Source organism: Danio rerio, chromosome 8 (assembly GCF_052040795.2).
Source record: "Danio rerio strain M-AB ecotype USA chromosome 8, GRCz13ab, whole genome shotgun sequence".
Taxonomy (NCBI): domain Eukaryota; kingdom Metazoa; phylum Chordata; class Actinopteri; order Cypriniformes; family Danionidae; genus Danio; species Danio rerio.
The window spans coordinates 35,231,635-35,243,965 of record NC_141028.1 but is presented as its reverse complement, the minus strand read 5'-3'; the positions used below and the strand labels follow the sequence as shown (position 1 = coordinate 35,243,965).

The following is a 12,331-nucleotide window of genomic DNA, read 5'->3' as shown; positions in this document are numbered from 1 at the left end:
ATAAAATTACTGAAAGTGTCTGAATGCTTTAAACTCTCTTAGAGCTCAAAAAATGTGCAAATGATAAAATTGTGCTCCATTATGGTTAAACTGTGCAGTAACTCAACAAATCTAATGTATTTTGAACTGTGTGACTATATAATCCCAATATAATGTATATAATCCTAAACAATTAAATCCCATTTTAACAATGCATATCCTGCGATGTGACTATTGTGGATGCGCAGATTGACATATTGATGTTCAAATGATATATACAGTATTTGTGCAGCGCTATAGAGTATGTATTATTAATATGAGTCTACAACCTTTGTCTTTTGAAAATATTATGAAAAGCTTTAGCCGAATATCTCTGATCACCCTCTAGGTGTCAAATGAGAGCACTTTATTTCTTAAAATCAATCAGCCATGTGTTTCGGTGTGGGAAAGCTCACATCAGTATCATGCTTCAGGCATATATTGCATGGTTATTATCTGTAATTAGAGCTTGCTGTACTGGAGTGCAGAAGTGGTGATTAGGTGTTAAACAATCAAAAGAGGAGGCAATGAACTACAGATGGGAATTTGAGCCTGAGAGTTATGTTCTGAGGACTGGGAGTGATATTAAATGAATGTTTTAGGATTACATAACAAACTCTTATTGCATACTTGGTACCCTAAAAAAAAAAAAAAAAAAACTCAGACGTTTCACATTTAATTACAAAATACGCTTTAAATTTTTGCAACATATAAAGTATAGAAATGTCTACAATAGTTGATTAGCATTATACCCGTTTCTTTCTTGCTTGACTTGAGTAAAGCTACATTTTCAGAATTATTAAAATGTGACTTTGTTAAAGCATTTCTATAAAAAATAGTAGTATATCTGGGGGGTGAACAATTTTGACTGAAACAAACAATACAAAACCTCTCATGTTCGATCATGTTTGTACTTTGGGTTTGTGGAATTGTAAGCAGCCTTCTCAAGTATATGAATACACTCAAAAGTGTCCAAGGAGGAAGTTAGAAATGAGTACAACAGTTCTGTGTGGTTCTCGAATCTGATTGGCTAATAGCAGAGCGATGTTCTGCAATATCAGATGTCCTACAGCCACCCCACCATTATGTATTACTCCACCCACATAGAGTGACAGATCAATAAACTCACTACAGTTTGACAAATATTGCAGCTGTTGGACAACATAATGTACTTTTGTGGCTTTTTTAGGTGAGAATGTAGTTGCTTAGATTGCAACTATGCAGTTTATTTAAAAGGACAGAGCCTTTTTTAAATATTTATAATTTCAGAGATACAGCGCCATCCAAAAGATTTTAAAACTACAGCTGATCCAATCATTATTAAACTGGTACTTTCTAAGTCGATCTCTCTCCTTTGTATGTTGTAGTGCTGTATTTATACCATAGTAATTGTAGTGTATTGAGTGTGAGATGGTACTCGAATATTAGGAATGTATGTATTTTGTGTTGGCCACTCTTTTTATAACCCTAAGTTCCTTTCTGGTTGGCCATCTGTTTGTTTCTAATGAGTCTCCTGTTCTCCTTACTGCAGACTAGTTCAGTAAAAAAAAAAAAAAAAAAAGAAAAAAAGAAAGAAGAAATACCCCCATCTGTTTAAGCAGATTTATTTTCCAACACATTTCTAAACATAATACTTTTTATTTTTTTAATAGCTTGATTTATTTTATCTTTGCCATGACAGTAAATAATATTTTACTAGATATTTTTCAAAACACTTTCATACAGCTTAAAGTGACATTTAAAGGCTTAACTAGGTTACTTAGGTTAGGCAGGTTAGGGTATTTAGGCAAGTTACTGTATAATGATGGTTTGTTCTGTAGACTATTGGGAAAAAAGCTTAAAGGGGGTAATAAATTTGACCTTAAAATAGTTTAAAAAATAATAATAAAATGGCTTTTATTCTAGCCAGAATAAAACAAATAAGACTTTCTCCAGAAGAAAAGAATATAATCAGACATAATGTGAAAATTTCTTTTCTCTGTTAAACATCATTTAGGAAGTATTTAAAAAATTCCAAGGGGGGCTAACGATTCTGACTTCAACTGTAGTTGAAGTCAGAACTATTAGCCCCCCTGAATTATTAGCCCCCCTGTTTATTTTTCGCCCTAATTTCTGTTTTAGGGAGAGCAATTTTTTTTTAACACATTTCTAAACATAATAGTTTTAATAACTCATTTCTAATAACTCATTTATTTTATCTTTGCCATGATGACAGTAAATAATATTTGACGAGATATTTTTCAAGACACTTCTATACAGCTTAAAGTGACATTTAAAGGCTTAACTAGGTTAATTAGTTTAACTAGGCATGTTAGGGTAATTAGGCAAGTTATTGTATAATGATGTTTTTTTCTGTAGACTGTCGATAAACAAATGAACTCAAAGGCGCTAATAATTGTGTCCTTAAAATGGTGCTTAAAAAAATAAAAAAACTGTTTTTTTATAGCCAAAACAAAACAAATAAGACTTTCTCTAGAAGAAAAAATATTATCAGACATACTGTAAAAATGTCCTTGCTTTGTTAATCATAATTTGCAAAATCTTTAAAAAAAATATATTAAAAAAAATAAATAAATAAATATATATATATATATATATATATATATATATATATATATATATATATATATATATATATATATATATATATATATACAGTTAAATTCAAAATTAGCCCGCCTGAATTATTAGACCGCTTGTTTATTTTTTCCCAAATTTATGTTTAGCGGAGAGCAGATTTTTTCAACACATTTCTAAAAATAATAGTTTTAATAGTTTCTCCAGAAGAAAAAATGTTATCAGAGATACTGTGAAAATTTCCTTGCGCTGTTAAACATAATTTGGAAAATATTTTAAAAAGAAGAAAAAAAATTGAAGGGGGCTAATAATTCTGACTTCAACTGTATATATATATAGATAGATAGATAGATAGATAGATAGATAGATAGATAGATAGATAGATAGATAGATAGATAGATAGATAGATAGATAGATAGATAGATAGATAGATAGATAGATAGATAGATAGATAGATAGATAGATAGATAGATAGATAGATAGATAGATAGATAGATAGATAGATAGATAGATAGATAGATAGATAGATAGATATAAAGCAAGGAATTTGAGATTTTTACATGAAAAAAACTGCTCACCACATTAGTGAATTCTTTTTCTGAATGTGTGAAATACTGCAAACTGAACAGGCAAAACACACAAGATATGAACTTGCTCCATAATCTGATCACAATATAGTATGTTTCAATCCCCGGCTTTGCCAAAATAGTAACTTTAGAGGAATAAGTCACACACACATGCACACCTGGACAACCCGAGCCTTTCACCGGCAGTCGTGGTGAGGAGCAGCTACTGACAGACTCAAACACCTGCTATTGGAAAGTATGTTCTCCCTCAGCGATCCTGGGTTTTACAGGACTGGGAGGCTATTGTTCTGTCCCGGTGCTGACAGCCAAGGTATTTCTGGACTCCTGAAGCACATACGAAAACAATGGCCAATTCATGTAAGTTAGTAGCCTATAGAAAAAATAGCTTTCATTTTTTTCCAAGCCACTTTCCAGCTTGAAAGCCACCTATCATTTTTATAGTATAATGCGTAGCAATGTCTTATTTGAGTCTGAATTCCTTTATAATATCCTTTTCAGAGGGTCAAGCTTAGCTTTTGAAGAAATCGGCAGATCAGTTAACACCCGCAGTGACATTCACCTGTGACTTAGCGCTGGTTGGCCAAGAATGCAGTGCACCTGTAAACTGGGGTTACTCTGATCTCTATCTTCAGATATCAACGGCAGAGCATCAGTCATCGCTGGGGTTTTTGATCTCTTACTGGAGTGGTTAAGTATAGAAACATTACAATAAACATTTTCTCAGAATTGCGATGTTTATTGTGTTTATATTTATATTATATTTTGGGGCCAAGGATCGAATTGTTATAGCGAACTGTAATGAAAGTCTGTATGTGCTCTAAATCTGCTCAAAAGGTTTCATCACAGCTCCACCTTTTGGTCAAACGTTATAACGATATTTCTAAAAATGCTAATAACGTTTGACTATTTTTGCCTATTGGTATGACATTTGTCTTGATACATTCCTTGGGTTGTCCTAAGAATTTCAATACTAATTATGCATTAATTAACTGAACTTCCTGTCCGCCATAAAGCCTTAAGTTAAAAACCTATTTTTTTAAAATTCCTACATCGTTTGGCTGATTTGCGCCAAATTTGAGTCAATAGACATAACACTTTTTGTTTACTGCACTGACAAATGTGATGACATAATGCCAAACTACTTAATCGCTGCAATAGTTTGAATTATTGAAACCAAACTTAATGTGTGTGATCTAGACCTGACAATGGCCAAACTATGTCAGTTTGCACCACCTTCTTGGTAAAATCGACAATTAAATTATATCAATAGAAATCATACAAATTTTATCAAAAAAGTTTTAAATAGTTTTGTCTACTGTCATGAGACTGGTCTTACAGATTCCTTGGATCATACAGAGAACATTGATACAATTGATTCTCAAATTGACACGACTTCCTGTCGACCATCTTAAATTAGTTTGAAAATCTGTTGTTTTGAACTCTCCATAGATTGTTAGCCAAATTTCCACCAGTTTGGCTTAGAACATGCTGCCAAAGAGTTGTAGAATTTTACCGTTGCTCTGTAGCTTGTTGCTGTGCTTGTTTATGATGTTTATATTTCGAAAGTGGTAACAATTCACAAATTTCAGAATTGCTAGTTTGTAACTCATAGTGAGTTGTGTAGAATCTTTAAAAATATTCTCTTTTTAGAATCACAATTTATATTTTGTAGTTAGAGCAAATAATTCACAAAGCACACGAATCATAACTTTTTCAGTAAATATTTAAAAATCCTAACTTTTTTTTTAGAAATATTTCTTAAAATTGCATCTGTGTACATCTTGCAATATCAAGCTAATATCTCAAAGTTCAGATGTGTTTTCTCAGAATTGCACCTGTTTTGCAATTTCTATAGCTTACAAATTGTAACTTCTTAGAATTTTTAGTTTATAACTCACAATTGCAGCTTTTTTTTTTTGTTATTATTACCTCATAATTTTATTAATTTTTTTCTCAGAATTGCGAGTTTATTTTTCTGAATTTTGAGTTCGCGATTAAGAAACTGTGATTCAGAAACTTTTTTTTTTATTTTGTTTCCTAAAATTGCATCTTTGAGTCATGCAATTTCCAGTTAATATCTTGCATTTCTGACATGGTTCTTAAAGTCGTGATTTGTTTCTTACAAAATCAAATTAACATTTCACAGCTGATATATTATTCTCAGAACTGTGACTGCAACTCTTAGAATTGCAAGTTTTGATTATGAGTTAACATCTCTCAATCCTTTTTTTAAATAATTATTATTGCAAAAAAAACATATTTGTTTTTCATAATTATGAATTTTCTCTTGATTTTGAGTAAATATCTCATAATTCTAACTGCTTGTTTCTTAAAATTGTGCCTGTATCATGTAATCTCAAAATTGTGAGTTAATTCCTCTGAATTTTGATTTAGCAATGCAGTTCTGATTTAGTATCTCACAGTAAAAAGATTTCACAAACTACATTTTTGTTTTTCAGAATTATGACTTTGCATCACTCTTATAATTCTGACATTTTTAACATGTTTACTTTGCATCTTCCAATTACTAATATCTTCCATTTCTGACTTTTTCTTATAGCTTCAATTGTATCTTGCCATGTTAATATCTCACAGCTATTTTTTTTTGTATATAAATGCTTTAATGTTATATCTTCTAATTACTTCTGTATAGCTCATACATTAAATTACCTTATGAGAATTGCAAAATTATAATTCCTGCTTCTAATAAAATTTAATATCAACATTGTGACTTTCTTGCAATTTTAAATCATACACGTTTTATATTAGTCTTACTGTTATGACTTTGTATATTGCAATTTTAAGCTAACTTCTTACATTTCTTTTTTTTTCAGAATCTCAGAATTTGTATCTTCCAGAAATCAGCCGATCAGTTAACACCCGCAGTGACATTCACCTGTGACTTTGCGCTGGCTGGCCAAGAATGCAGTGCACCTGTAAACCAGAGTTACTCTGATCTCAATCTTCAGACATCAACGGCATGCAGAGCATCAGTCATCACTGAGGTTTTTGATCTATAACTGGCACGGTTAGGTATAAGATCATTTTTTAATGTGTATTACCGGAGCAAAGTATGGATTTATTGATGTGTAAATCACATTAGTAATGACAAACGTCCAACTTCTGATTGATTTATTGACTGATACAATCAATAGTTTAGTGAGTGAAAATAAATCTATCCAGCAGGTCATAAGATGTTGCTGTTTTAAGTTTTTATTGTATTTCTTACTTTCACAAAATTGTTAGCTCACATCTAATTTATTCATTTATTTTCAAAATGGCAAATTTATATCCCAAAATTTCAAGCAAACATTTCACAAACCAAACTACATTATGCACATATTTATTCATGACATTTTTCTTGATTCTAAATCAATATCTCATAAAATATGACTTTAAATTCTGATTTTGGGTGTCATATTTCTTCTTATGGTTGTAACTTTTTTTCTCTAAATTCGGTGCTTCTTTTAATCCTCATTTGTAAGCTGCTCTGAAAAAAAAGTCTGCTTAAAGAGCTAATAATTTTTCTATATAATAATAATAATAATAATAATAATAATAATAATAATAATAATAATTGTAAATTAATTGTGTTTTTTTTTTCTTTCTTTTTTCTTCTTATTGTATATACACTACCGTAAGTTTGCGGTCAGTAACGATTTTAAAATGTTTTAAAACAAGCTCATCCTGCTCACCAAGGCTGCATTTATTTAAATCAAAAATAAGTACAAATTGTAAACTTGTAAAATGTTATTGCCCTATAAAATAACTGTTTAAAAGTAGTTTATAATTTAATTTAATAATTTATTGCAGTGATTTTAAAGATGAATTTTCAGCTTCATTACTCCAATCTTCAGAGTCACACGATCCTTCAGAAATCACTAATATTAATTTGTTATTGTTAGTATTATTATTTTTATTATATATATATATATATACAGTACAAACACACACACACACACATATGAAGTCAGAATTATTAACCCCCTTAAAATTTTTTTCTTCTTTTTTGAATATTTTCCAAATGATGTTTAACAGAGCAAGGACATTTTCACAGTATGTCTCAATATTATTTCTTCTGGAAAAAGTCTTATTTGTTTTATTTCAGCAAGAATAAAAGCTTTTTTTTTAATTTTTAAAACACTATTTTAAGGACAAAATTATTAGCCCCTTTAAATTATATTTTAAATAATATATTTTCTCTATAATCTACAGAACAAACCATCGTTATACAATAACTTGCCTAATTACCCTAACCTGCCTAGTTAACCTAATTAATCTAGTTAAGCCTTTAAATGTCACTTTAAGCTGTATAGAAGTGTCTTGAAAAATGTCTGGTAAAATGTTATTTACTGTCATCATGGCAAAGATAAAATAAATCGGTTATTAGAAATAAGTTATTCAAACTATTATGTTTAGAAATGTGTTTAAAAAATCTTCTCTCCGTCAAACAGAAATGGGGGTAAAAAGTAAACATTCAGGGGGCTATTAATTCTGACTTCAACTGTATATATATATATATATATATATATATATATATATATATATATATATATATATATGTGTGTGTGTGTGTGTGTGTGTGTGTGTGTGTGTGTGTGTGTGTGTGTGTGTGCGTGCGTGCGTGCGTTTTCAATTGCAAGTTAATTTCTCTTAATTTTGACCAACTATCATGCGGTTGTGACTTTTATTTATTTATTTGACTGTGTATCTTGCATTTTTTTTGTTTATATCATACAATTCTGACTTTCAGAACTGAAAATGTATATTTCACATTTCATTATGTCTTGCAGTTTTAGGTTATCTGAGTTCATAATTAATTGTCTTGTGTTCAGAACTTATTCACCTTATTGAACACATCAAGTTATACATCTCACATATTTCTTGTATCTCATAATTCTGAGACAGAAAACTCTGAATTCATTCATTTTCCATCAGCTTGGTCCCTTTTTTTTTATTAGGGGGCCCCAGCGGAATCAATAGCCAACTTATCCAGCATATGTTTTACACAGCGGATGCCCTTTCAGCTGTAACCCAATACTGGGAAACATCCATAAACTCTCGCATGCACACTACAGCCAATTTAGTTTATTCAATTCACCTGCATGTCTTTGGACTGCGGGGTAAACCGTAGCACCAGGAGGAACCCACTTGAGCCGGGAAAGAACAAGCAAACTCCAAACAGAAATGCCAACTGACCCAGCCGTGCCTTGAACGAGCAACTTTCTTGCTGTGAGTTGACAGTGCTACCCACTGAGCTAACGAAACTCAGAATTGTGAAACATAAATAACTAAAAAAAACGTAAAAGTGCAATTTAAGATTTAAAGACTTTTTTTCTTGTAGATCAGAGCAAGAAATAATGTGCAATTCTGACTTTTCCTCCTCACAAATCTGAGTTGATATAACACTTTTCTGGGAGATCTAAACCTACAACTACAAGTGGATAAATTCAGGATTGCAAAATTGGAAGTTTTTTATTTTATTTATTTTTTTATCCAGTAGTAGAAACAGAATTCCACCAAACACTCTGTTGCAAACTTTATTATATTGTATTTTTTGACAAAAGTTCAAAAAGACCATTAATTTAGAAACCTTTTGTATTATTTTAAATCTCGACTGTCGCTATTTATCAATTTAATGCCTCCCTGCTGAATAAAAGTATTAATTTCCTTCGAAAGCCTAAAGCTTTTAAACACTAGTGGTTTCGGCATTTTAATCACATACTCCATTTCTTTGTTTTTGATCCCTGATATGCAGGCTTGGGAAAGACTAGAAAATGATCATCCAGCGAGGCCCGTCTTAAGCAGGAGGGGAATTTGCAAAGTCACCTGGGCTACAAATCGCCGCGAGCCACTTCTGAGCTCCAGGGCCACCCCGCTCGGGTCCCCAGCTCTGATCCCCTGCACCGACCCCGCTCAAAATCATCCCCATTAGCTTACAGCCCAGGAATTCTCGGTCAAGTGAATGCCGCGATAGCTAACAAAGCCCTATTTCAAGGAAGATTACAACTTTAACAGGAAACCCTTTGATGAGCAAGACTGTTTGAAAATGTTATCAATATCACCATCGGCCCTTGAGGTCAACAAAACCATTTCTAATCGCCTCATACCTGTGGCTGATTATTCTCTTGTGTTGTTGTGTGTGTTTTTATATATGTATATGTGTGTGTGGCTCTTTAAAGGGAGAAAAAAAGAGAGAGAGAGAGAGAGAGAGAGAGAGAGAGAGAGAGAGAGAGACAAATGAGAGGAAAAATGGATGAATTATCTTACTGTCAGAGAATAGAGGAGAGACTTGTTTAACATGGGCCGCGCTCAGGAGCACGTGCGATGACAAAGCGATTTTGCTTCTTACACCGGTCACCCACCTGCACTCAGATTAGGTCAGATATTCGCTTCTGAGGCCAAGCTGTCCTTCAAATGAGATGATGAAAAAAGCTCATTGTGGAGAGCATTCTTTCTTGGTTGGAGAGGAATATTTTCTGAAAAAAAAAAATAAATAAATAAATCATATAAAAAAAAAAAAAGCTATGTGAGTGTGTTTTAGAGATTTTATGTAGTTTTTTTTTTTTTTTTGAATACTGAATACTGTTTTTTTTTATATGTTTGACTATTTTATATCTGTCTGTCAAATGATTTTGTATAGAACATTTATTTTTATAATTATTTTAAAATTGTGTTGTTTTTCTGGGTCAAAGATTAAAAATTTGTATGAGTGTATGCCTATTTTTTTCTGAGCAAAAATTATAATGTAAATCATACATTTTACTATGCTTTCCAGAGGACAGCCTCTAGAATGGAAAAAAAAACATTAAAATAGATAAATTAAATATAATAACATTTTTAAAAACTCTATTTAAGGATCACAGTGTTGCCTGAAAATACTAACTATTTGTTATTGTACTATAAAACTTTGTATTACTGTCCTTCAAAGCACTATGTTTACACAGATTTTACAAGCAAAGGGCTTTTAGTCATTTAAAATTGAAGAACTATGTTAGGATCACTTATACTTTTACATATTTAATAAGTAGACATCAAAAAAAGTATTTGGTTTCATCTTTACATATACAGTTGAAGTCAGAATTATTAGCCCCCCTTTGAATTTGTTTTCTTTTTTAAATATTTCCCAAATGATGTTTAACAAAGCAAGGAAATTTTCACAGTATGTCTAATATGTTATTTTCTTTTAGAGAAAGTCTTATTTGTTTTATTTCTGCTGGAATAAAAGCAGTTTTAATTTTTTAAAAACATTTTTGGGACAAAATTATTAGCACTTAAGCACTTTTTTTTTGATTGTCTACAGAACAAACCATTGACATACAATATCTTGCCTAATTACCCTAACCTGACCAGTTAACCTAATTAACATAGTTAAGCCTTTAAATGTCACTTTAAGTTGCATAGAAGTGTCTTGAAAAATATTTAGTGAAATATTACTTAATGTCATCATGGCAAAGATAAAATAAATCAGTTATTAGAAAATGGGTTTTTAAAACTATTAGGTTTAGAAATGTGTTGAAAAAAATCTTCCCTCCATTATTGGGGAAAAAATAAACAGGGCACTAATAATTCAGGGGGGCTAATAATTCTGACTTCAACTGTTTAGTAGATATCTGTTACACTGATGATGACGATGTGACCAAATCACCCATATTTTTACATTTATATTCACACAAGTTATTTGACTCTTGCATTTACTATGTATTTAAAATCCTGTTTTTTATTTAATATAACGTGAACACTGAAAAGGAACATCATATCTTAGAGGAAACAGAAAAGGCCAACTCAATGATGTGACTGTCACTGGTATGATCATATTACTCAAATGACACATGTAAATATTAACATAATTTACAGCTAACCTATGCTTGGATAGGTGTAACTGTGTGTTTCAAAAACTCTGCATATGACAGTAATTTAGTCCAATATCCAAATTGTACATTTTATTTGACTGTAGAATGTACCAAATTCTCATTCAAAAGCTGTATTTGTAAGTTAGCTTAAATTAATTCCAGCAAACAAACGCAACAGAAAACATCTGTTGAGTTGCAGACAGACTTTGTGGCACTTGCTAGTTCATTTGTGGCCCTTTACACGAAAGATGTAAATGACTCAAAGGGATCGCTGCACAGAATAATTATGAAATGACTTGGATGTACAAATAGGCTAGGCATTATAGGCTAATGTTTGTACATTTTAGTTTGTGCATGGTTTATTATTCTACCCTTTGTTGTTTTGATGTCTTTGTGATTATTAAAATGATATTTAAAAAACTCTTTTAGTTACATGTATAGTATAGAAATTTTACAATTTATTTTTAAAGCTTTTGAAACGAGAATTAAGAATGTGTTGTGGAACTTACCAAAGTTTGACTCCATGGCTGAAAGAAAGGCTCAATCAGTTGAATTTTTGATCATCCAGTGCTGCAGATGACACATTTAAAATGTTTAAGAGTTATATAATGCGTTACTTAAATAATTATTCAATCTGTAGAGACAGATATGCTACTTTCTGCCAATAAACTGGGTAACATGAGAGAACCTCTGCTCTTTTACTTAGATTAGCCTGTTGCGCCCTCTGCTGTTGGATTAGTAGTGAAACAGCTTGAAATTGACCAGGTAAAGATGCAGATTTATTATTATAACTTCATTCTGAGTTTAAAGAAAAGTCATGATATGATTTTGAACAGGGTTTAGAAATTAGAAAATTAAAATATTAAGTTAACCAGACAAAACATGTTCCTATCTTTTGTCTATGTTTCTAGAATTCAGCATTGACTTAATGTTTTATCTTTATATTGTAGTGTGTGTTGGACTACAGCTGGTCTAGCAAACATTAAATTTACAGTTTCAAATTTATGTTATGGTTTTCTAAAGCAAATCATATTAATTTTCCTTCTGATCCATAATGTAGCTATAATGTTGATTTCATAACTTTCAAATAGAAATGTAAAAAGTTTTATAATGTTTTCAGAATGTATTCATTCATACACCTTTTTTTGTTTTATGATTATTTTTAGTTGTTATATTTATAAAAGTTATTGATTATAAGATTATATATTTGACAAGGACTATGTAAAATATGTATTATATGATATGAAATATAAATATATATTACAACAATATTTTTACACAATTATTAAATTTGTA

General features: G+C 31.0%; 1 long non-coding RNA gene across 4 annotated transcripts in view; it reads right to left on the bottom strand.

The window, feature by feature from the left end:
• The window catches only part of LOC141375661 (uncharacterized), a 49,327-nt gene that overhangs the window by 35,788 nt on the left and 1,208 nt on the right, over positions 1 to 12,331 (bottom strand). For all 4 annotated transcript variants that reach the window (XR_015498220.1, XR_015498218.1, XR_015498219.1 and 1 more), the window contains exons 2-4: positions 11,545 to 11,605; positions 9,548 to 9,661; positions 3,341 to 3,506 (exon numbers count right to left, since the gene is read on the bottom strand). This is a non-coding gene — a long non-coding RNA (uncharacterized LOC141375661). The remainder of the gene's footprint in view (positions 1 to 3,340; positions 3,507 to 9,547; positions 9,662 to 11,544; positions 11,606 to 12,331) is intronic.